The sequence below is a fragment of the Oryctolagus cuniculus genome, chromosome 2 (genome assembly GCF_051225735.1).
Source record: "Oryctolagus cuniculus isolate XC-2025 breed Fujian yellow rabbit chromosome 2, ASM5122573v1, whole genome shotgun sequence".
Taxonomy (NCBI): Eukaryota; Metazoa; Chordata; class Mammalia; order Lagomorpha; family Leporidae; genus Oryctolagus; species Oryctolagus cuniculus.
In genome coordinates this window covers 148,938,249-148,964,274 of record NC_142868.1, presented here as the reverse complement: position 1 = coordinate 148,964,274, position 26,026 = coordinate 148,938,249, and the positions used below count along the sequence as shown (strand labels likewise).

Here is a 26,026-nt window from a genome sequence, read left to right as displayed (position 1 = left end):
CAGGGGGAACTGCCCTTCCACGGAGGTGGAAGGGATAGTAGCCAACCCGGGAAGAACCAGCAGCAAACCCGGGGAGGGCCGAGCAGATGAAAGAACAGCGCAGGGTCCTGTGTCGTTCCTCCACGAAGAGGGGGAGCGACATAATGGTGCCGTGACTCGGATATGAAGCCTAGGCAGGGCTTAGTGTCGTTCCTCCACGAAGAGGGGGAGCGACATAATGGTGCCGTGACTCGGATATGAAGCCTAGGCAGGGCTTAGTGTCGTTCCTCCACGAAGAGGGGGAGCGACATAATGGTGCCGTGACTCGGATAGGAAACCTAGCTCGGATTAGGAAACCTAGGACGGATATGAAACTTAGGAGGGAAGAAACGGGAAGAACTGGGAAAATATCGGAGAGAGAGACTAGCAAACAACCTAGGGAAAATATCGGAAAGAGACTAGCAAACAGCCTAGGGAAAAGCCGGACGAAAAAGGAGCCGGAAGAAGTTATTGAAAGCCTAGGCATAGATTCGGATACGGACTGTGGGAAAGAAGTTAGGGTCGAAAGCGAAAGTGAAAGCTAGAACAAACAGACTCGGATGCAGACTGTGGGGAGAGGCCAGGAGAAATGAGGGAGGAGTATTGTTGGAAGAAAGCTTGGGGAAACATACCGGGTAGAGAAAAATGCTAGGGAAATTGAAGCCGCGGGGGGCAGGCCGAGGCGGAAACGAAAGCCACTTTGGGGTTCTCAAGTTAGCCCGGGAATAGGGGGCGAAAAGTTAAAACCAGAAGCTGAGACGCAAGCCAGATTGGGATCCGTCTGATTAGCCCGGGGAGCAAAGGACGGGAAGCCAAACCGTGGGGCGGAGACGTACGCTGGGTTGAATTCGCCAGGCTAGCCCGGGGAACTTAGATTGAATGCTAGTGGTGGAGACGCAAGCTACGCTGTGTTACTCGCGGAAGCCGCCGCGTGCAGAGAGAGCACGGGGCGTGAATAGATAGGGAACGCTGGCGTAGGCCGTGGTTCAGACGCGAAAGGGTTAAGCGTGGAGACCGCGGACCGCGCAAAGCCGGGAAGCCGCGCAGAGAGGCGCGCGGGCTGAAGCGGCGCAGAGCCGGGAACCCGCCGGCGGGGCGAGGTGCCGGAAAGCCGCGGGGATAAGAGAAACAGAAGTTTGGAAGTGAAGTAAAAGAGAAATAGGAATGTTGGCAGACAGAAGTAAAATGGGAGAAATAGAAATGCCCGGAGATAGAGAAATAGAGAAAAATAAGGCCTCCCCTCAACATGCCAATTAGAAGGCTTGGATTCGGTCTGCCTAATCAAGTGAGGCGATGAGCACCTGCGGGCAGCTAGCAGCTTATGCGCTGCAGGTCACCGAAGACAGGCACGAATTAACATCAGTAAGGCTTCCCCACAATACAACAATATTAAGCTTGGATTCGGTCTGCCTGATTTAAGGCGGTAAGCGCCAGCAAAGCTCGACCAGAGTATGAGCTGCAGGTCACCGAAGATAGGCACGAACCAACACTAATAAGTCTCCCCCACAATACGGCAATGAGAAGGCTTGGATTCGGTTTGCCTGATAGGTTTTGTAAACACCTGCAGGCAGTTCTAGCAGAGTAGAGCATGCGCTGCAGGGCACCGAACACAGGCATGCATCAGCGCCTAAAAACCTCCTCACAATGGCGAAGAGAGGACCCGGATTCGGTTTTCCTGATTGATAGGACTTGTAAGAGCCTGTGGCAACTCTAGCAAGTAGAGCAGAGTGTGTTCCGCGGGACACCGAAGACAGGCGCATATCAACGCTAAAAAATAAAAAGAAAGGGGGATCTGTGGGGAGCAATCCGGACTGGACTAAGTTACTCGAATTAGGACTTATTCTATGCATCTGCTCTCCCACAATATGGCGCTGGGAGAGAAGTAAACAGCTTCCGCACAGCTGCCTCCAGTTCAACCAATTAACTGTAGGACTTGCTCCTGATTGGAGAGCAGCGTACTCAGCCGAGTTGGGATTGGCGGAGGAGGACTATAAAGGAGGAGAGAGACGGCATGCACCAGGAACATCTATGGGGAACATCTAAGGGAACCCGTGCAGCCCCCGAGAGAGCCGGCCGGCGGTGTGCCGCTCCCCTGCGGAAGTGGGGAATGCGGCCAGGGGGAACTGCCCTTCCACGGAGGTGGAAGGGATAGTAGCCAACCCGGGAAGAACCAGCAGCAAACCCGGGGAGGGCCGAGCAGATGAAAGAACAGCGCAGGGTCCTGTGTCGTTCCTCCACGAAGAGGGGGAGCGACATAATGGTGCCGTGACTCGGATATGAAGCCTAGGCAGGGCTTAGTGTCGTTCCTCCACGAAGAGGGGGAGCGACACTGTCCAAAGTGAAACTGACTGGCAAAATGGCCAAAAGCTTTCAACCTCCAGTTATTCATTATGGGGATCACAGATCTTCAAAGTCTTATTTCCATAAGTTAGGCAGGTTGGTGATGGCCCCAGTTCTGGTATTATTGTTTTTTGTTTGGTTTTGGTGAATATTATCTTTGGTCTTCTCCAGGGCTGGTTGATATTTGGCAACTGTCCTGTGCCTATATAGCCATTGTAGTTTTCTAGATATTGAAGTCCTCTCCTTTGAGGTTTGAGCATTAGGGCTCAGTGTTCCACTTATGTTCCCTTGCTATTACCCTGGCAGCTTCACCCTTCTCTCAGAACCACTCTGCCCTCACATTTCCATCTCTGTTCTCACACCTGAAACTTCTTCAAGATAGTGTAACAAAGTGTTAAAACCTAACCAGGTAGGATCTTCCATGACCCTGTTGTAGCTGTGGGTCCGGTAGGGTCTATACACAACTGAACTAAACCTAGATGATCAGTCCCAGTATCTTTTTTTTAAGATTTATTTTATTTTTTTGATAGAGTTTCAGAGTGAGATGGGAGTCAGAGAGCGAGAGGTCTTTCATTTGCTGGTTCACTCCCCAAATGGCTGCAGTGGCTAGGGTTGGGCTAGTCCAAAACTAGGAGCCAGGAACTTCATCTGAGTCTCCCATGTGGATGCAGGATCCCAAGCACTTGGGCCATCCTCTGCTGCTTTCCCAGGTGCATTAGCAGGGGGTTGGATCAGAAGTGGAGCAGTCAGTACTGGAACCAGTGCCCATAGGGGATGCCAGTGCTGAAGTTGTGCCTTAACCTGCTTAATCCACAATGCTGGCCTCAGCCCTGGCATCTTTGAATCCATACAAATCATGCTTCAGTCTCCTCCTCCTTTGTTATTTGAACAAGGAATGACTCACTTGGCCATCTGAACATGAACCTCCTTAACTAGAGAGGAACATTTAAGTTTGACTATGTGGCTATTTAACCAGAACCGCAAAAAACAGTGATGTTGTTGAATAACAGATTCACTGGGAATATGGTGAAGAAAGTTTGTCTCAGAGTACAAGTACTTGCAAATTGTTTTTGTTTCAATGTTTGCATTTAAACATAACAAAGGAGGAGGGGTGAAGTTCAGCTTAGTTGTTAAACTGCATGTTGGGATTGCCTTCATCCCTTATCAGAGTGCCTTCAGTGGAGTCCTGGCTCTGCCCTTGATTTCAGCTTCCTGCTAATGCACACCCTGGAAGGCAGCAGTGAGGCTCAAGTAACTGAGTCCTGGTACCCAAGCACTATCCCACAAAACATTAAGTTCCCAACCCCTGGCTTCAGCCCTGCCCAGCTCTGACCATTGAAAGCAACTGAAGAATGAACCAGCAAATGAAAGATTTTCATCTGTTTCTGTCTTTGTGTGTGTGTCTGCCTTTCAGATAGATATAGATAGATAGATAGTTTTTTTTTTATATTTGCAAAATAAAATCAAAGGGGGATGTGTGGCAGATATTTGGACTGGAAGTTAAGATGCCAGTTAGGAAGCTTTTGTCCCACATTGCAGTAGCTAGGTTTGAATCTTGGCACTGCTCCCTATTCCAGCTTCTTGCAAATGTGGACCCTGGGAGATAGCTGTGATGACTCAAGTAGTTGGGATCCTACCACACAGGTGAGAGACCTGAATCAAATTCTGGGCTCCTGTCTTGTCTCTCAACCATTGTGAGAATTTAGGGAGCTCACTGTCTATCTGTCCCTCTCTGTTTCTTTCTCTCTACCTCTTAAAGAAATAAATAAAAAGGCTACTTAATGTAACGGGTCAATTGGCAAAGCAAACCCATTTGTGGATTTAAATCTGATTTGTGTTAAAAGAATACGTTGATTTTTTTTTTTAGCAAAACACTGAGGGATGCTCTATGCTTCTGCCATTGCTGGTGATATTTAACCCACCTATTCTTCCTAATAAAAAAGCAAAGAAATAAAAAACTATTGAACTTTATTTATTGACTTCCTTGTGAGTATAGTTAATGTTGACATAGATCAATCACAGTAAGTTCAAATGAATGATATAGTATAGCACAAACTAGGGAAGCAAGTGAAATTGTAATTAGGAGAACATTAACAGTTGGATAGGAATAAGATTTTCCAGATACTCAGGGATGGTGTTAGTGGAGGTGACCAACTTCTTGCCATCTCCATTCATTCTTCAGCAAAGTTCCAGTCTTCCTATGGGAGCAGAGAAAAATGGAGAGGAAAAGGAAGTTGAATAGATATTTCTCAAGTTTCTTAGTATATCTATGTCTCATCTTGTTCTCTGTTAGAATTTCTAAGTGGGATTAATATCTTATAATGCTCTGAGAGAGGAAGTGAGATACAACAGAGGAGGTGATGCAGCCTAGAAATAGCAGAATATCATACTTGAGCTTGCAAGGAAACTATCATAGCTTCTTTTTCACACATCCCCCCAATTACCATGTCAGTAGATTCATTTTCTCACCCTTCGTTCTACTCCCATCACTTCTTGGTGTTTCTTACTGGTCAAGAGAAAAAAATGTAGGAACAAAGAATGTTACCTACAGAAGAGTTTTCATGTCTTCTTTTTGGAGTTTATCTGGGCCAAACTACTCAGAGTAAAGTCATCTGACTAATAACAGTTGTCTCTGTCTCCTATGCAAACACAGATGGTGTTAGTGACTTCAATTAACAGGGAATATGCCAAGTCTTATCTTTCTGACAATGGCGATGTCTTTGCCTTGTGTCATCCACATATTCCCTCTCAGTACCTCTGTAGCCAATATCAAATCTCAGCTGAAATTAAGCAGTTGGTGGAAAATAGTAGCTAGAGATTAGCTAAGGGGCTTGGATAGGTCAAAACCTACAACCTACATACCTTTATCTCATGAGGCTGCTGTTGTGGAGTTCCCAAGCATGTTGATCCTCTCATGGATGCCTAGTCCAGTGACTAAAGTCCTTATGGCTACTAATATGAGCTTTGTGTACAGGTAAATTGGAATTGAAGTATTTATAGCCTCAGGGGAGATTTATGTATCTTTTGTTGCTGTTACATAAATTACTGCCATATATGTATATCTTTTGTATTTGATTTTAATCCTAAAGAACCTAGATTTTAAAGTCAGTAACATAGAACTTGAGAAAAGTGTGTGGCCCCACTTTATATTATATTCTTATGAGATATAAAGCAAAAAAAAATTTTTGGCTGCTGACTAAAAGCATATTTTCTGTCCTATGCATGGACTTTTCTCTTCCCCAGCCTCTCCACTAAAACCAGAGCTGACAGAAACCGTCTGTGAAAAAAATAGGGCTGCTTCTCAGGGGATAAATGTTTCTTTGATTTCCTTTTCTTTTTCAATTGGTAACCATTAATTTTAAACTTTCTTGGTATTTTCTAGGCAATAAGAAGAGAGAAGGGAGGGGCCTTCAGGGAGGAATTCAGGCTCTTTCTGCAAAGTGTTCACAACTGGTTGTCTGTTTTGAAACGCAGCCTGCCTGCATACAAAGAGATCACCACTATCTTTCACATTCAAAGACAATTGACAGTTGGTCCAAATGCAGGAAATAAGGGTCACAGCAATTTCCATAAGGGGCAGAGTTAATGTGATTCTGGCCACTCCTAATGCTGCATGAAAATACCAAGTTTTGTGCAAAAATCAGCTTAGAGTGCACACCTATATCACCAGGAAAAAAGAGCCCCCAATCTCTTTTGGGAGACCTAGAAATCTAGGATGCCTAACTCATTTTTAGTGGATGTTGGCTTCAAGTTTCTCATTGTCATCCACTTAAAAGGTTTACTGTGAAGCTTGCAGCACCACTTCTGGGCTATGAGTTAGAGTAGGGAGAATGTTTGGAGGAAGAAAATTATTTCTTTGGAAATAAAATGTTTTAGATAAATTATTTTGGAAAAATCTTTATTTTGGTGAAAAGCAACTCTTGTACAGTTTGAAGACATTTGGAGATTTCTGCCTCAGGTGAAAATAATAGAACATCGTAGCGCTCTTTTGCTTGGTGCAATGTTATGTTGCTTTATATTCCCTTCTTTGATTGAGTGTACATGAGTCAGTTACTGTTTTGCATTCATCTAATGTTGATAAATAGGATTAAGTTCAGCTGCTAGTAGCAGGGAAAGATGGTAATCACTTATGTAGAAAAATACATGCTCATTTCTCTGTGGCATAAATTGTGATAGTTCTTTCCACCATGGTCCTTCCAGCTTACTACTCCCCAGCCTTTGACTAGAGTCTTCTGAGGTAGTAGTGATGCAGACTGCAAGACAGAGGAAAAGAAAGGCAGAAGAGAGTGAAGAAGTCACCTGTCCCTCTTTATCTCTTGATAGAAAGATGTGGACACCCCTTGCTGCTAGGAAATTATGAAATTTAATCTTAACTCTGTGGCATCCTGGTTAAAGATTCCATTACTTTGGAAAAATAGGATAACGGATATTGGGGCTACTACTAGCATTCTCTCACAAGCCATTTTCCTGACTGAGACACATAAACACAGCTGAGGGGGTATGGAGTACTCCCACCCTTATTTTCAAAGGGATATTTTGGAAAACACAGTAGAATTGACAAACATACAGAAAATTAGTGGCATGAAATGCAAAGTAAGTCACTATTCTATTTGTTGTATGACAGTGTAAAACTTCTAAATGTAATCAAGAGGGAAAACACTAAACAACAACATAAAAACCTCACCAATTGTTTAGTATAATTCAGCCAGCGAGTTTTATTTTAATGTTGGATATTCTGTACCTCTGATCTAAATGCGTTGTTTATAACATGACGTGATATAACTATGTAATTTTAGACATAAATATTATACTCTACTTCAATAGTTCTGCATTTCAGTTGTGGTAATTTGTAGTTTTATTGATGGTAACTTGAATTATTTGAAAATTAGATCACCATTTTTGTTTCTCCCTTGTCATATTTTGTTGCCTATGTCTCTCAGGCTTTATTCATGCCATGTTATCCAGTTGTTTTTGCATTAATAAACAGATGCTTGTTCCATTAAGGATAAACTGGAGAAAGGTCATCTCTCCCATGATTAGGAGAAAAAGCCATGCAGTAGCCACAGGATGATCAGGACCATGGACAGCAGTACATAAATTCCCTGCCCTAACCTCACATTCCCACGAAGACTTTGTTTTATTTATAAATGTTCTAGTTCTGGGGCACTAGAGATTCAAATCAAAGAGTCTGGAAGGAGAGAACTCTGAGGATAATGTCTGGAGTGGTCCCTCCTTCTCTGTTTGCCACCCTCACTTACCCCACCACCACCACCACCACCACCACCATCACTCCCTCCACCAACCAGAGATGTTTCTGTCTTGAATTCTCTTTCAACCCTTAATCTCAAACATCTGCCTCTATTATCAGACCATCAAAACTATGAGAATATCAAGATGGTTTAACACAATTTTTCCAGACTATCTTTAATATTTTGACATCTTACTGGTTTTAGCTTTTTTTTATTTACTCCGACGAATGAGACATAATTAATTATTTAATGCATTGGAAGGATTAATTAAGAGGAATGCCTAGTCACTCAAGTCACTGGACCCTGCTGGTTGTCACTCTCTGACTCTTTTTTTCTCTTCACACTCATTTTTATATAGTGACATTACAGTCCAAGTCTTCTTTTGTAAATAATTAATTTAAACCCAGAAAAATCATGTAATGAGCTCAGTTATATGGACAATTAGTAACAGATTTGGAAATGAATTCATTCGCTATTTACTGGCTCCAGACCCACTGCCACTCTAATCTACTCAAACACATCACTTATTTGGGATATAACATTAATCAGATACAACATGACCTAAAACATACACTTAGTGGCCACCCTGAAAACTATATAGCTCAACTACTTCTTAAACACATCATTGCTTTTAGTCTGTTCTCTTGCTCTTACATTTCCTGATCTTCTTTTGGAAGTTGCTTTTGAATACCACATTCTGACTGTTCTGAATGAGCAGTCTATCTTATCTGCTTGGACTTAGCAGCTGGATGCTTATGAACCATGAACCAAATACACTTTGGGAATGGGAGGTCTCATTCTGGTGTTCTGAGCCAGAGAGTAAATTTAAGTCTCTTTCCAGGACTCTCTAGTTGAATGCTTGCCTTGGCTAATGGTGATCTGTAGCCATGTGTGACTCTGTATGATCATCTCTACTCTAAAACTGACCTGACAGAAGCTTCTTGTGAAAATTGCAACTTGGAAAATTCCAAAGTGGAAGACTGAGAAGACTCTGGTGTATACATGATTTCAAAAATAAAATTTAAGAGCATTTAAAACATGACAGAGTGATTTTCCTTTTTAAAAAAATTCAATACAATGAGCTGAGTGTGTGATTTCTTTTCATGTTTAATTCTTATTTTTGTTGTTTGTCTCTTCTCTCACAGAGGGCCATATCTAACCACATCCACCCAGTCTTCCTAAGAACGCTGAGTTGTCATGCAGGAGCTTTACCTCACACTGGGGAGATATTAGTTGATAAGATCTACCTTGTTCAGATTTATTGCTTTAGCATATTTCATGCTAAAAATATTTTTCTACCATCTGCTAAGATTAGCACTCTAGTGGTATAATAAATTTACTCACCCTGTTTCTATGATGTAGTTTGGAACCAACTTTACACTTTATTCGGCCTAATTGAAAATAGGATAAGATAAATGATGCACTTTGAATTTCTCTCTCAGACATACCATTGTTCATTACTTCAACAGAGGATGAGCACATCTGATTGTAATTTTAGTGTTTCAGTAAAACAAAAGTTCCCATGGCAAAAATATGGCTCAAGCCATTATCATCATCCTGTAGAGTCTTGTAAAAATATTTAATATTGTTGTACCCTCAAATGAAATGTTGTTTTTCATTTAAATATAAAACTTGGGGGTCACCTTTCCAAAACATTCTATGAAGAGAAATTCTTTTCAGTGGAAATACAGGACCTCATATTTGCTTACATCTGAGGCTCCAATTGAAGGTCAAATTGAGAATTTGATGATTTGCAGCTTATTGGGAAATTTGGATTTGCTCCTCTTATTCAGTCTTCTACTTGGGTTTGAGTTGTTTTGACAATGTTAAAAGAGAAGGAAAGATATGCAAGGTGTTTATTACATGTTAGATTGTTATAGTTTCAAAGTGTTGTATTGTTCCTTCCAAATTTGGTATTAGACTTGATCATAAGAGTTGCTTTGGCCAAGAAGATGCAAATAAATGAGTTAAAGTAGATTTGCAAAAGCATTTGCATATTGAGATTTGGAGAAAAATTTTTATATTAAGAAGCTAGGATAACCTGCTAGAGACAGGTGGCCCAGGTGACAGACTTGGCACCAACTTCTAGACATGAGAAAGAGGCCTGATCACCCACTCCTTATTGAGTCATCAGGTAAATTTAGCTTCATGAGTAACCCCTGGTAAGAGTATTGGAAAAATTGTTCAGTGAATGATGAATAAATGAAGTATTTCTTATATAGTTATTACTTTAAATTTTAAAAATTTATGCTAAAATACACATAATTTTTTATTTTAATTCAGAGAGTTGCTCTTAAAAAGACTTATTTATTTGAAAGACAGAGCAGTAGAGAGAGAGGAATGAAGAAGGGAAGGAAGGAGGGGAAAAGAGCAAGAGTGAGAGTGAGAGAGTGAGAGTGAGAGAGATGTCTTTTTTTTTATTTAATGAGCATAAATTTCCAAAGTACAGCTTATGGATTACAATAGCTTCCTCCCCTCCCCCCGATAACTTCCCTCCCACCCACAATGCTCCCCTCTCCCACTCCCTCTCCCCTTCCCTTCACATCAAGATTAATTTTCAATTATCTTTATATACAGAAGATCAATTTAGCATATATTAAGTAAAGATTGCCACATTTTGCTCCCTCACAGAAACAAAGTGTAAAATACTATTTGAGTACTAGTTATAGCATTAATTAAACACCTAAGAGTAATTGTGTATTAATTACAGAGTTCAACCAATAGTTTTAAGAAATGCAACTTTTATATTGTTGTGGCTTCTCCCCCCAACCTCCCTCCATCCCGTGGCCCTCCTCTCTCCCTCTCCCTCTCCCATCCCGCCCTTCATCACATTTCATTTTCAATTACCTTCATATACTGATGATCAACTTAGTATATACTAAGCAGGGATTTCAACAGGCTGCACTCACACAACCGAACCAGGTATAGGGTATTGTTCGTCTAGTAGTGTTGCTTTTGAGTTTCATAGTTAAACACATCAAGGACAGAGATCCTGCATGGGGAGCATGAACCCAGTGACTCCCTTTGTTGATTTAACAATTGGCACTCTTATTTATGATGTCAGCAATCACCCGAGACTCTTGCTATGAGCTGTCTAGGCTCTGAATTTGTTTAGTCAAGGCCGTATCACAGTGGAGGTTCCTTCCTCCCTTCAGAGAAAGGCGCCTCTCTCCTTGATGGCCTGATCCTTCTGCTAGGGTCTTGTTCACCAGGATCTTTCAGTTAAATTGTTTTTTGCCACCGTGTCATGGCTTTCTATGCCTGTGAGACTAGAGAGATGTCTTTCATCCACTGGTTTACTTCCTGAATGGCTACTACAGCTGTAAGATCTAGACAGTGCCAAAGCCAGGAGCCAGGAATGCCATCCACACCTCCCACCTGTGTGGTGGGGGCCCAAGTTCTTGAGCCATCCTCTACTGCTTTCCCAGTCATGTTAGCAGAAAACTGGATTGGAAGTGGATCCAGCACTCCAACATGGGATATTGAAGTGTTAAAGATAATGGCTTAACATGCTACGCTACAACTCCCCAAGTTCAGAGTTCTCGAGTGGCTTGTCATGTAGTAATAAATATCTGATAGAATACATAAAAACCTTCTCTACTGGCGACAAACACAGAACTTTGTGATCAGGATCAAGAATAATGGAGACGGTGCCGCAGGCGGAGGATTAGCCTAGTGAGCCACGGCGTTCTAGTCCCGGTCAGGGCGCCGGATTCTGTTCTGGTTGCCCCTCTTCCTGTCCAGCTCTCTGCTGTGGCCCGGGAGTGCAGTGGAGGATGGCCCAAGTGCCTGGGCCCTGCACCCGCATGGGAGACCAGGAGAAGCACCTGGCTCCTGGCTTCGGATCAGCATGGTGCACCGGCCGCAGCGGCCATTGCTGGGTGAACCAACGGTAAAGGAAGACCTTTCTCACTGTCTCTCTCTCTTACTGTCCACTCTGCCTGTCAAAAAAAAAAAAAGAATAATGGAGACATTAAAACCCAGATAGGGTTGCAGTTATGGCTGGGTGGTGACTGAGAAATGTATTTTAAGATCAATATAAGAAAATAATGGGACGCAAACATATTGAATATTATTATTTTTAAGCATTATGTGCCTCAGTTTCCTCTTCTATAAAATGGGGATGATAATAGTAATATCTAAGGAGTACTAACAAATCTACGCAAAGCACTCAAAACAAAGCTTGGTATGGAGAAATTCTGCAATAAATATAAAATGTTCTCATCCTGTGTGCATAAAATATTAACATATTGCTGGCCAGCTTGAGGAGCAGTCTCCGTGCAACCATGATATTAGTGGTTTCTGAAGTTAAGACACAATAAACAGATGATTAGATCTTGTGGTTCTAGCTTTTAGTTCATAGGTAATGGACATATTATGGTGCAGCTGCAGAACATGGTAACAGGCTGGCTGCTGAGCCCTTTCCAAAGTCTTCTTTAAGAAGCTGAGCTTCAGATCATATTAAAACTGCAGTTAGAATAATGTTTCCCTTTTTTTTTCAAAAAAGTTTTTTTTTTAAATTTTATTTGAAAGGCAGAGAGAGAGGGAGAGAGAATGTGAATGTCTTCCTTCCTCTGATTCAATCCCCAAATGACCACAGTGACTCTGTCTGAGCCTCTATCCAAGTCTCCCAAGGGGGTAGCAGGGTCCCAAGTACTTGGTCATCTTCCACTTCTTTCCCAGCGCATTAGCAGGACAGCTGGATTGGAAATGGAGCAGCTGAGACTTGAAACAGTGCTCATTTGAGACGCCAGAATACAGGCAGTTGCCCCAAGAGTAACATTTTCAAAAGGAAGGACTTGTGCCTCAAATTACCAGTTCCATGCATTCTGATACTTTTAGATATCAGAAAAAAAAATAATGGGAGAAATACCACTGTCCAGTCTTACTTCTCATGCTTGGCCAACTTCTCAATGCAAAAAGAACTACCAGACAATTAAAATGTTACATAAAATTATTGAAAATAAGTAACATTTAGGCAATTAAACTTTTCTCTTTTTTTCTTTTTTTTTTTTTTTTTTTTTGACAGGCAGAGTGGACAGTGAGAGAGAGAGAGAGACAGAGAAAGGTCTTCCTTTGCCATTGGTTCACCCTCCAATGGCCGCTGCGGCCAGTGTGCTGCGGCCAGCGCACCACGCTGATCCGATGGCAGGAGCCAGGTACTTATCCTGGTCTCCCATGGGGTGCAGAGCCCAAGCACTTGGGCCATCCTCCACTGCACTCCCTGGCCACAGCAGAGGGCTGGCCTGGAAGAGGGGCAACCGGGACAGAATCTGGCGCCCTGACCGGGACTAGAACCCGGTGTGCCGGCGCCGCGGCTCACTAAACTTTTCTCTTAACACTGGCAGTCTGGTGACAAGGAGATAGCAGGAGTCCATACTTGAGGATGGGGTGCTGAACAGAGCATACTCAGTGCAAAAAGAAATTTCCCTCTATATTTCACTTGGAATAGTGTATTTTGTTGTCTGGAAGTGCAATTAGATTGTGATCTGAGTTTGACTCATGGATGTTTAGCCACGTTTAATGGAGGAAAATGTTGCCATGATTTTCTGGCCAGAATTGTGGCACTTTATTGACAGTCAGTTGTGCTTGGCAAATCAATTCCTCCTTCTCTTCTATCTTTCTTTCCTTTCTCCCTTTATTTGTGCCTTCAGTCTTTCCTCCTCCCTTCTCTTTTCCTGCCTTCTCTCTTTTTGTGTATGTGTTCACTACTGGGAGAGAAACAAGTTATTTGTTTATTAGAATACTATCATCTGCTGTACTGTTTTTACTTTCTCAATTGCTAAAAAGTGAAAGCAACATCTTTAGTCTTTTTGTGTCTCCTCTTCATTATATTTTCAATTTGGAAAACCTTCGTGGGAAGGTGATGGAAGACTGAATGCTGTTATCTATAAATTGGCACATTATGGTGGCCAAGAGACCAAGTTCAGTTTTGAAAATGCTGGATTCAGATCCATACAGAGTATCTTTCTAGGAGTCTAATCTTAGGCAGGTAATTAATTTCTTTTTTAGAAATGCCCACCTCAAAGGGTGGTTGAGATGATTACATGATCATCAGATAATCTGGTATGTGCAACATGAATGGTATGTCAATAATGCTCAGAAACAGGACGTTTTGTCATTTTGTTGAATTGGACATGCTGAACTATGTCGTGACATTTTATTCAACCACTCCTTCTGACCACTTGTCCTACAGTAGTATGACCAACTTGTGGAACACAGTTGACCATAGAGAGAATAAAGGCCATATTCTTGCACCTACTTGGACATTACTGACTTCTAAACTCAAACTTGTGGCCATAGATGCAACCACTGTAACATCCAGATCCCACTCATCAACAAGCCATAACTCTGCTTGTGTCCTGTAGCTGATTTAAAAGAGAAAGCAGATGAAATATTTAGAATTATCATGATTTGTTATAGTTAGGAAAGACCCTAGAGATGATTAGTCTAATTTGCTCATTTTTCAACTTTAGGCTATATATTATGGTAGCCACTAGCCACATGTGGCTAATGAGCACTTGGAAAATGGACAATTAGAATGGAAATGTGCCAAAATAGAAAATACACCATTTATTTCAAATTCTCAATATGAAAAAATAAGTGTAAAATATTATATTAATAACTTTTCATTGATTACATGTTCAAATGACAATATTTGGTATGTGTTAGATTAAATATAACAAAAATTAATTTTGCCATTTAGAACTTTTTAAATGTGGTTACTAAATCATTTAAACTTATGAATGGGTTCCCATTTGTGGCTCAGTTACATTTTTATTGGGCAGTATTATTTGAAAGAAAGCAAATTAGACATAGAGTTGTGAAGTGACTTGCACAGGAGAGCTCGGCTTTCGCCAGCAGAACACAAATGTGATTCAAGGTCCCCTTGTTCACAGTGCTTCTCTCAACATGCACCCTTCTGCTAAGGATTTTTTTTGAGATGACAGAATTGGGCTCTGATGATGTCTGGGTCCCCAAAAACTAGAGTATTTTTGGAAAACGTTACCAGCACCTCCTCTGTGACCAGCTGTGCTTTTTCTTTCTTTCCTTTTTTTTTTTTTTTTTTTTTTATTGCACTGCCTAGGAGTCTGTGCTGCTGTTATCCATTTCTTGCGTCAGTTACAGAAATTGGTATTGTATCTAAAACAATTGCTGTTATTAACAGGTTAAGCTGCTGGGATGTTAAAATAAAGGCTGCCCAGCTTTAGTGCATTTTGTTGTAATCATCTCCCAGATGCCTTGTCGGAAATCAATTCAAGTTCAAAACTGGCTGGAATTGGGAGGTCAAGGCTTTGGCAGACTAAATATTTTATCTTCTGCTCATGTCTGGAGCTTTTAAAGATGTGGACTGGGGGCTCTTTTCTCATACCCCATCTGGACAAAGATGATTGGCTTTGCCATTTTGCCCAGGTTAGGACAAGGTTAAAATCAATTATAATCAATTATTAAGACTCTTCTTTGGCTGCTTGCTTAAAAAGGGATTTTAAAAGTTTCTCAGTTCTGAGACATGCATATCTTAGTTGCTGCTGAAGATGTTGTTATTCTAGAATGTCAAATGTAGATGTTATCATCACCAGGAGTAAATACACAGAATTTATCCTTTTTATTTCCTTGATACCTATGTTTCAGGACAATGAGAAAAGCCTAAAAAGGCCGAGATAATCATCATTGCTGCACCAAGTTGAAAAATCTTGTTAGCTTCTTCTATGTGTTAGACAATGAAAGCTATTTATAATTTAGTCTCACTGTCAAATTATTTCCCAGGAATTTATTGAGATACTTTTCTCCAGTTGTGTTCATTTGCAGTGCAAATGCACAAGTAACTGCTCAATCTAAGGTGGGTGAAAGAATCATAGATTTCTAATTCCATAGTAATTTTAAGACAAGTGAGATACAACCCTACGTTTTATGATAAGGAACTTGAGACTTGGAGAAATTAAATGACTTCCCATAATTTGTACAGCTATCCACAGGGAGAATTATATCTCCTAGTTCCTAAAAGCATGTGTTGTTCCTAAAACATCCAAATGAATCTTTTTATTTATACAATATTTTCATATGCTCATAATTTTCTTCACAATGATTTGAGAAGAAAACCTATTCATCCAAAATGAATATCATTCTGAACCTTGGACCAAGACATGAACTCAATAAACAGAATATAATTTTAAAGTGTTCTCAAAAGGTCACTTAGCTTTATCCTCCATCTCATATTCCACAAATGGAAATCCCTTGTATTTTCAGGTTTCCTCCAGATCCAGTAGCTGAGGGTTCAAAATGCTGCCAGAAAAATATTCCATTTTATTCATAATCTGTTCAGAAAGATAGCTTCAGCAGTGAAAGTAGAATTTCTCCTTAGACAGGTCTAATACCTGCTATTGAATGGAAAGTGTGGACCACATACTTTGTTAGTCTAGGAAGGGCCGATTAGCAAACACCACAACATATTTTCATAGCAAGCTCCTCATCCTTGTATTGCACTAAAAAGCAAACAAGTTACACCACATTCCTAATCTGAGAAAAAGAAATGCTTGGTGGGGGGAGGGCATACTTTTGAATTCTAATACATTTGTCTCTCCATCAGCAAAGTGAAGTCCTTTATACCAGTAATGTAATGTCCCCACTCGTGCTGTTGATAGAACCAAAATGTGACATGTGAAGCATTTTATAAAGCCAAAGTTAGAGGGTCACAGGCATAATATTATGTAGAAATCAGTGTAACGCTGCACAGAGGTCAGAAAGCACAGAGAAGCCCAGAAAGACCTAGTTTCATTTCTAACTATTTGAACATGAACATTTTACTTACATTGTTTAGCCTCAAATTCTTCATGTGGAAAATGGGGGTCAAAATTATGCTTACCTCATGAATTTTGCTGAAGATTAAATGAAAAAAAGTGTGTAAAGCACTTATCACACAGCTTGATGGAGAGAAAGCTCAAAATAAATCTTTAATAATGACAAATAGGGGCAGGCTTTGTGATGTAGTGGGTTAAGCTCAAATTTGCATGTCAGTTTGCATCCTGGTACCTCAGCCTCCAATTTGGACTCCTGCTAATGCATCCTGGGAGGCAGTAGATGATGGCTCAGGTGCTTGGTCCCCTGCCATCCACATGAGAGACCCAAAAGGAGTTCCAAGCTTCTGACTTCAGCTTGACCCAGCACTGGCTATTGTGAGCATTTGGGGATTGAACCAGCAAAAGAAAGATATTCTCTCTCTCTCTCTCCCTCTCTCCATCTCTCCCTTCCTCTCTCTGCCTTTCAAGTAAATGAAAATAAATATTGAAAAAATAATAATTATTATTCATAATAGTAGCAGTAAAATAGCAGCCACAATAGTAATATTTTATTCCTATTCTTAACACTATATTATTTTTCTTTTGGATCTATATATACTCTTATAGGATAGAATTTCTTCCATGTCTATTCAGATCAAAAGTTCTGGAAGCATTTTTAACCCTGGATTATTCCACAACAATGTAATTCATATGACTGAACTCTTCAAACCTTTCTCAGAGTTGAATGACCACATTCTTCATTTGGATCATTGGTTCAATTCTAAGAACAGGTTATTCACTGAATTTGCAATGAAAACATGATCCTGATAGTCCATGGGCTAATTAATTGGGAGAAATTTTATCCTTTCTTCCTGGATTCGATCTAAATTTGTAGCACATTGAATTATAATAAGCTTTCAAAACCTTTGAAACCAAGTGAGCAGCATAAAGCTGTGGTTAAAGAATAGGTACAGGGTGGTGGAATAAGATGGATTGGCAAGTTTTGCCATTTTCTGGCTGTGACTTATGGAAGTCATTCCATCTAATTGAGCCTCTGATTTTTCCCGTATAAAATGGAGAGAATAATACTTTTTAAAAAGATATTATTTATTTGAGAGGTAGAGTTACAGACAGCTAGAGGGAGAGACAGAGAGAAAGGTCTTCCTTCTTTTGGTTCACTCAATGGCCACAACGACTGGAGCTGTGCCGATCTGAAGCCAGGAGCCAGGAGCCAGGAGCTTCTTCCTGGTCTTCTATGTGGGTTCAGGGGTCCAAGCACTTGGGCCATCTTCTACTGCTTTCCCAGGACACAGCAGAGAGCTGGATTGGAAGAGGAGCAGCCAGGACTAGATCCAGCGCCCGTATGGGATGCTGGCGCTGCAGGTGGAGAATTAATCTACTGTGCCACTGTGCCGGCCCCGAGAATAATACTTTCTAATATTATGATGGGAGTCATAATTAATACTATGCAGATGGAATTCTTAGCACAATGCCTGCTGCATGGTAAGGGCTTCTTAAGTACCATCTACTGTTTTCAATTTTGTTTATTTATTGTGTGTATATGTGTGTGTGTGTGTGTGTGTATTCACACAACTTTTAAACAATGGGACTTATTTCTTATTTCAGGGCAGTGAAATCCTATTACTCATGCTTTCAATCCACAAATATTGATTGATTGATGGATGACATGTGCCAGGCACTGTGCTAGACTCTGGGGATAAATCATGAATAAGAAAGTCATCCTTAAAGAATGAGTGGTGGCATGTGGAGCCAGGAATGAGTGCAGTACTGGTAAAGGTAAACAAAGGAGTTCAGTAAATTGCTCTATAACTGCAAAACTCATTAATTCCTACTGGTCTTGGTAGTAGCTTTGCCTCATCTCAGAAGAACACGTTTTGAGATCTGTGGATTCCATATATGTGCTGTACTTTGAAGTTGTACAGACCTTTGCCCTTTGTTTAGCTGACTCCATTCAAATGACTCAAGCAGTTAAAACTGGCTCAAAAACCCAATGTGTAACTTCCTACCTGGAATGAGAAATTAAAAATGCCCTCTGCCTACTTAAGTGGTGACAAAGAGACAGAAATTACAGCTCAAGAAAACCACCCTCCACCATTGAAAGTAACTGTTATGTCTTGTCTTTCCTCGTCCTCTGATAGGTAATAGGTTTTTTTTTTTTTTAATTGATTTTGTGTCTAATACAATGAACATTGAGTGTTTCAGAATGTTTATGGTCTGTTGTCAAATACAAGCTCCCCATCACCAGCAGAGCTGCCATCCTTGCATTCAGCACCAGCCTTCTCCCATTCTATTCGGCTTCACTGGCGTAGAACCAGACATGAAAGCATATGAAGGAGTAAAGGAGAATGAATAACCCTGTTTAGTTTTCTTGGAGCAAAAAGTGTTTTGAAGGAATGAGTACCCCAGAGGTCCCCTATTTCCTTTACCTTTGTGAAAAGAACACCCTATGCTTTAAATAATGATTCATGTGGTATGCACCATATCCAAAGAGTAAATGCAGAGATGAAAGCTTCTATTTATTCTGAACAGTGAAAATAGAAATCTGGAAACAGCATCTGCTTCTCATTTAAATGTATTTTTCCTAATTATTTAGATGTATAGAGGCATCAAGCCAGGTTTCAATCAACAACAAAGGTCTTATGCTATCTAAACAGAACCTCATTCCTGAAGCCACTGGTCATTACACTCAAAATGCCTTAAAGACCTCAACATGGCTTGTAATGCAAAGGAGTTGTAAAGCTTTGGTCATGAGCAAGGATACTGTTTTTGATTCTAAAATAAAATCTGAAATTATACAGAAATGTTGCTAGAAAAATATTTCCTGATACCCCCCAAAAATAGATAATTAACCTTGGTTTAGAGTCTCTTTACCTTTTGCAGGAAAAAACCTTGGAATCATGACTTCTGTTTCTGATTTTTAATGGAGAAGAATGAAGATTCTTTGGTGCTTTGGATGATTTGATTATATGGATTAGTAATTAAAAGCACATGGAAGAATGCAATGCCTCAAATAACAACTGATATAATTATGGTTTCCCCAATTCCATGACTCATAATATAGGAGTCTAGGTTGCGAGTGTTTGGCATAGTGCTTAAGACTCCACTTGGGACACACACATCCTGTAGTAGAGTGCCTGGGTTCCAGTTCCACCTCCGATCCAAATTCCAGCTTTCTGCTAGTGTACACAGTGGGAGGCTGAACCAATAGCACAAGTAATTGGGCTCCTGCCACCCATGTGCAAGGCCGGAATTAAGTTCCTGGCCCCTGACTTAAGCCCCTCAGCCATTGTTGGCATTTGGGGAGTGATCCTGTGGTTGGGAGATGTCACTCTATGTGTCTCTCTTGCTCTCACTCTGGTTCTGTCAATTTTCCTAATACATTTATTAATGTGCTATGAAAGATTAAAATTTGAGTGTGTCATGTTTATGAAATTAAATTGTGAATTGATGGAATTTATGTAACAGCAACATTTGAAGATACGGATACTTGATTCCCTCTTAGGGATGAATTGCCTCCATATGTGAAACTGGGAAGTCAGTGGAATAACTTTTAAAATAATGACAATTCATTGCTTTCTAGATTTTCAGTATGTATGTTAAGAATTGTGTGCAAATTGAAATGTCTGTGTATGCTCAACACTGATAAAATCTCAATTATGGATGAAAGTTTTTTTCAAGATTTATTTATTTATTTGAAAGGCAGAGTTATGGAGAGAGAGGGTGAGAAAGAGAAAAAGAGAGAAGAAGAAGAGAGAGAGAGAGAGAGAGAGAGAGAGAGAGAGATTGTCTATCTTCTGATTCACTTCCCTAAATAGCTATAACACCCAGGTCTGGCCCAGGCCAAAGTCAGGAGCCAGTACTTCATCCAGGTCTCCCACATGGATGTAGGGACCCAAGCATTTGGACCATGTTCTGCTGCTCTCCCAGGGGCTTTGGCAGGGAGCTGAATCAGAAGTAGAGCAGCTAGAACCCAAACAGGCACCCATATGCAATACTGGCATCACAGGCAGCAGCTTAATCTACCCACAATGCTGGCACCCAATTAAAAAAAAAATGAAAGACCCTGAGGTCCAGTAACTCTTCTCCACAGATATCCATAGGACCCCAGCCACTATGGAGGATCTGCACCTCCGGAGAGGTCTTCTTTAAGGTATTCCCACAGCCAGCATGAAGAAAGAGGCACAGGAGGGCTTGAATGACAGAGAGCCTGAGGCCTGATAGGCTTAGAAATGGTGTTTGCAGGACAGTGTTAACCCCCTTCTCTTTGAGGGGACTAGGCTGCTCGTGTCCATCCCCACCTCCATCCTTAGGTGCTGATCTGCACAGTTTGACCTCAGATTGACTTAAGAGAAGTTGATTTCTTATCTCCTAATTATTCTCCATTGCCACTCTGACTGATTAGTACTAGAAGCTGAAAGGATGTTGATTTGGGAAAAATTGTATTTTCTGTTGTTTTTCACATAATGCTCAGTATGCTCTGTAGATGTAAATTGAAAACTCTTAAAAAAAAAAAAAACAAACCTCTTTTCTCTCTCTCATGCACCATACCTATATTGGTCTTATTTTACTAAGTCTCCAACCTACTGCACTCATGACCCTCTCTGATACATGATAATTGAATTTAGGGCAAGAGTTTAGATTTTATTTTTTATGATTTGTAAGTTGTCTAATTTCAAAAAGGATTTGAGAAACCAAGAGTAAATGGCATTGGGAGATACGTGGATATTTTCACTCTGCATTTGGCCCATATTCTTTTAGACTGCATACATTTCCGTAGCTCTGAACAAGTATCATATTTGGATGACCTTTTGTCCAGGATAGAATTCACAGAATTGCAAAAGGTAGAAAATGAATTTCTCAGTATTTACAAAATCATCACAGGTATGTCTGAATGCATTAAATTTTTCTATCTGGTCTCAGTAATAGTTCTGCTAATTGTATGTTTATCATTTAAGATACACTTCTTGTTCTGAGAGCAGGAACTGGAGATTTTAAATATCTCTTGGATTACTGTGTGACTTTGTGCAAATCACCAGCCACTCTGAGTTCTAGTCTGTAAGTCTGTTAAATGGAGATAATAAAACAACAGCATCTTTAATATGGAGTTGTTGCAAAGATCAAATGAGCTAATGCACATGTAAGAGCTTAGTAAACAATAAGTCACTATGTATTATGCATTCAGTGTGGGTGAATGCTTTATTTACTTCAATCTCAGCTTCATATGGTGAGAGAGACCAGGCCCTAGCTCTCTGGGATGCTCTAGGAAAAGTGCCTCATTGTGTTTGGGCTTTATTTATTGAATGCATTTGAATGAGTGATCATTCTAAGAGCAGAGAGTCATTCAATTTGATTTCACAATGGGGTGATGGGTGAGCCTGGAAACTACATTCTCAAATGCATTATCCAGAACATAGGAAACAAAACCACTTTTTAAAGTGACTCATCTTTAATATCTGATAGCAGTTTTGAAATACTTCATTCATTCATTTTTATAGCAAACTCTTAATTGAGAATGTCATAAACCGCTTTGCAGAGAGAGGCAATCATGACCTGGGAAATTAAGTGGCATAATTTACAAATAGGCTTTTGTCTGGCTGGAGGTTTTAGTGTATTCAGGATTTGCCTTTAGGTTATCTTAGCAACACATGCTCACTTTTCCCCCCAGTATTGGCAGTATGTATTTTGGGTGACCAATATATGCTGAAAATGAAAAACACATTTCCCACATGTTGTTTGCGCCTGGTTCACATTATAGCATCTTTCTGACCCTTTTATTCTCCAAAACAAACACTATCACTTTCATCCTTCAAGACCCTTCATCTTCTCTCCTCATCTGTCTACTAACTATCCAGTTTCCTTCCTACTCTGTAAATGACTGATCACTGGGTCCACTTCCCGCTCTTCTCTACAAAACCAGCTTTAACCCAAGTCCAGAGTGAATTCTTTTGTAATTCTGTTATGAATTATAGTCTCCATAGTTTAGCACTTAAAAATAATGCTTTTTCCCCTTGATTTTTTAATAAAGATTTGTTTATTTATTTGAAAGAGTTACAAAGGGGTGTATGTGTTGGGGGAAGGGGGGCAAATCCTCCATCTGCTGGTTCACTCTCCCAATTGACTGCAATGGCCTGGGCTGGACCAGGCTGAAGCCAGGAGCCTGGAGCTCCAACTGGGTCTCCTACATGGGTGATAGAGGCCCACACACTTGGGCCATTATTCACTGCTTCCCAGGCACATTATCAGGGAGTTGGATTAGAAGTAGAACAGCTGGGACATGAACTGATGATCATATGGGATGTCAGCATTGCAGGTAGTGATTTATTCCACTGTGTCACAATGCAGGCCCCTTTCCCTTGCTTTAAAAATATCTTGGAGCTGGCACTGTGGTGTAGTGGGCAAAGCCACCACCTGCATTACTGGCATGCCATATGGGCGCCAGTTCAATTCCTGGCTACTCCTTTTCTGATCTAGCTCCCAGCTAATGGCCTGGGAAAGCAGTGGAAGATGGCCCTGCTTGCGCCCCTGCACCCACATGGGAAATCTGGAAGAAGTCCCTGGCTCCTGGCTTTGGGTCAGTCCAGCTTCAGCCATGTGGCCGTCTGAGAAGTAAACCAATGGATGAGAGATTCTCTCTCTCTTTCTCTTTCACTAATTCTGCCTTTCAAATAAATAAATAAATCTTAAAAACATAAAAATAAAATATATGTTATTCCTTCTTCCTAGCCTCTCCATATTACAAGGTGTATGAAGAAAAAACTTCTAAGTTAAATGAACCTGGGTGGAATCCTAGCTATGCCATTTACTAGTTATGGCAAAAAAGCTGGTGATAGTAACTACTCCATATGTTGTTAACAGGGGTAAAAGGCAGCATATACTCACTTAAAGCCTCCCAGTGAAGAGTGAACTCTTAATAAGGCCAGAACCCCTTTGTTGTCATTAACATTTGTCAGCATCTATGATAGGAATTTCGCAATCTGACATTCTTTCTCTAAGTCACAGCTCTGAATTGTGTAGTGCATCTCCACTCATACAAGGAGGATTGAAAAGGCTGAGCCAAACCCTGTTAACAAAACAGTCCCCTGTAGGCCTATAATATTGCTCAGTGGCAATATCATCCCTATGCGTTTTATCTTGTACATGAAATCTGGGCTAATTATCATTTTCTCATACAGTACATTTTAGACCATTGTGTTTTTGTGTCCCTGCCTAGTTCATTAAGCAGGGTTTTACAACTCCTCCAGTAACAGGATTGCTATTGACACTTTCATTAGACCCATAATTCAAATGCTTGTCTGCCTTCCAAATGGAAGCCTCTGAGTCCAGAACCACAATCTGGCCACCAACCGTATGTTGGCTTTTAGAACTGTCATAAACTCATCATCACATTCAAGTTCTTGAAGGGTCAAAATCTGCTTTCTTGGTGAACTGTCTCCATCCAACAAACAGTCAACGAGTTCTCCAAGAATAGTCAGCCAAGTTTCCTTGTCGCTCTCTGAAAACTCTTCCAGACAGTTCTCAGTATAGTGTGACTATAGCACAAATAATCATTGTTCATATTTAAATATTAATTCCCTGATTCATTCATTTACTCTATTATTTTTCACCATTTAAAGTCAATATATCAGGGCTGGCACTGTGTGCTGTGGCATAGCAAGTAAAGCTGCCACCTGCAGTGCCGGCATCCCATATGGGTGCTGGTTCAAGTCCTGGCTGCTCCACTTCTGATACGGCTCTCTGCTATGGCCTGGGAAAGCAGCAGAAGATGGCCCAAATCCTTAGGCCCTTGCACCCATGCGGGAGACCCAGAAGAAATTCCTGGCTCCTTTCTTCGGATCCAGCCATGCTGCCATGTAGGGGATGAACTATTGGATGGAAGACCTCTCTCTCTCTTTCTATCTCTGCCTCTGCCTCTCTGTAACTCTGCCTTTCAGGTAAATAAATAAATCTTTAAAAATAAATAAAGTCTATATATAAAATATTATGGAAAATGCTACAGTGATGTAAAGATGGATAAGTTGGTCTTTGCTTTAGAGTATCTTAGAGTCTAATAGAAGTCTGTATTAATCACTATACAATTAATTGGCATCTGAAAAAATTTCACCACTAAGATTAGCAACAAGGAGAATGGCTATGATTGTATATTCCTTTGCTCTAACTAATGGGTATTATCAACATTATTTTCTTAACAGTGATTCTGGCTGTTGGCTGTTACCAACATTGTTTTCTCACCAATAGTTCAAATGGAAGCAGTCTGAACTGGCTTAAGTAGAACTATAATATATGAAATATACTCATATCACAGAACATGACCTCAGGGCCCAGCCAGCTAGTCCTTGTAAACAATTGTAAGAGGCAGTAGAGAGAAGATGGGGCTGGATCAGAGTCAGCAGTTGCTCTAGTGATCGTAAAAAATAGTCTTTGCATTCTTAGTAGTGTTTTGTTTTGCTCTCTGGTAAGGTTCAAGAAGAGATGCAATGAAAATATTTTATGTAATTTACAATAAAATGTATGCTTTTAATTTTTGTACAAGTAAATATCTTGAGCCTTTGTGAAGAAAAAGGAAATTTTAGCGGTTCAAAATGGTATCCATATGCAATTGAAGTTTTTAAATTTTCTAGAATGTATTTAACTATTTAATTGGACATACTTTTGCAGACCATGCATTTCAATGCACAGTTAATCATGTTGGATTTAAAAGATTAATCATTGGCTGTGCTGCGTTTGCTTTCTGACCATTTTGACTACAGAAAAAAAAAAATTGAGGGTAGTTTCACTTTCCTGATAGCTAGCTATGCCTTTAAGAGAAAAAGAAAGAAAAGAAGAGATGGAAAACACAAAAATGCAGTCTTGTACAATTTATTCAAGTCCTTACCTGATCACACACATTGGGTTACCTATCTCATTTGGTTTTTTCCAACCAAACTAGTAGCTGCATTCCTCAAACAGAAAGGTCCTCTGCTCGAATGAATTCAGATCATTAAGCAGAGGAAGGGTGCAACACTGGGCTGATTGGGGTAATGTGGCTTCTTTTTGTAGTCATACTGCTATGCTGTTCAAAAATGACTTCAGCATTTGTCCCAGTGCATTTCATTCTGCCGAGTGTGCCTTCATAAACATGTCCAATCGTGTGATGGAGGTCAACGACAGTGTAGGGTTTAGAAATTGTTGCTTGGAAATCACACTCACTTAAATACCTGAATCTGTCCATCAGCCATGCCATCGCTTATTCCAAGCCTGTGCTGAAGAGTGATTTGCAATCTCCTTGCTTTTCATTTCAAGTAGCATCACTCACTTTAAGCCAGATATTCAGGCCTCTTCAGAAGCCTCCAGGGTGAAGGATAAGTAAGAAGAAGCTTATCGAATCTTTCAGAACTGTGGCCGGCTACATCTACTCCTGCATCAAACTCACTACATCTTTCTTTGTATTTTATTTTAAAATCACACATTCTTCCTTCTATGTGACAAATAATGGGGATTTTTGCCACATAATTTCATGATCCAGATGGCTCTTTTGTGGTTCTATACATTTAATTGGTCACTATCCAGGTTGAAAGCTGGGCCCAAATGTCTGGAGTGGAAGGAGAAAATATGATGTTTATTTTTGCCAATCCTTCCCCTCTG

At 40.5% G+C, this 26,026-nt stretch overlaps 1 protein-coding gene across 6 annotated transcripts in view; it reads left to right on the top strand.

Moving 5' to 3' along the window:
- LOC138848811 (uncharacterized) overlaps positions 1-26,026 on the top strand; it is a 546,369-nt gene that overhangs the window by 422,035 nt on the left and 98,308 nt on the right. The window lies entirely within an intron of this gene.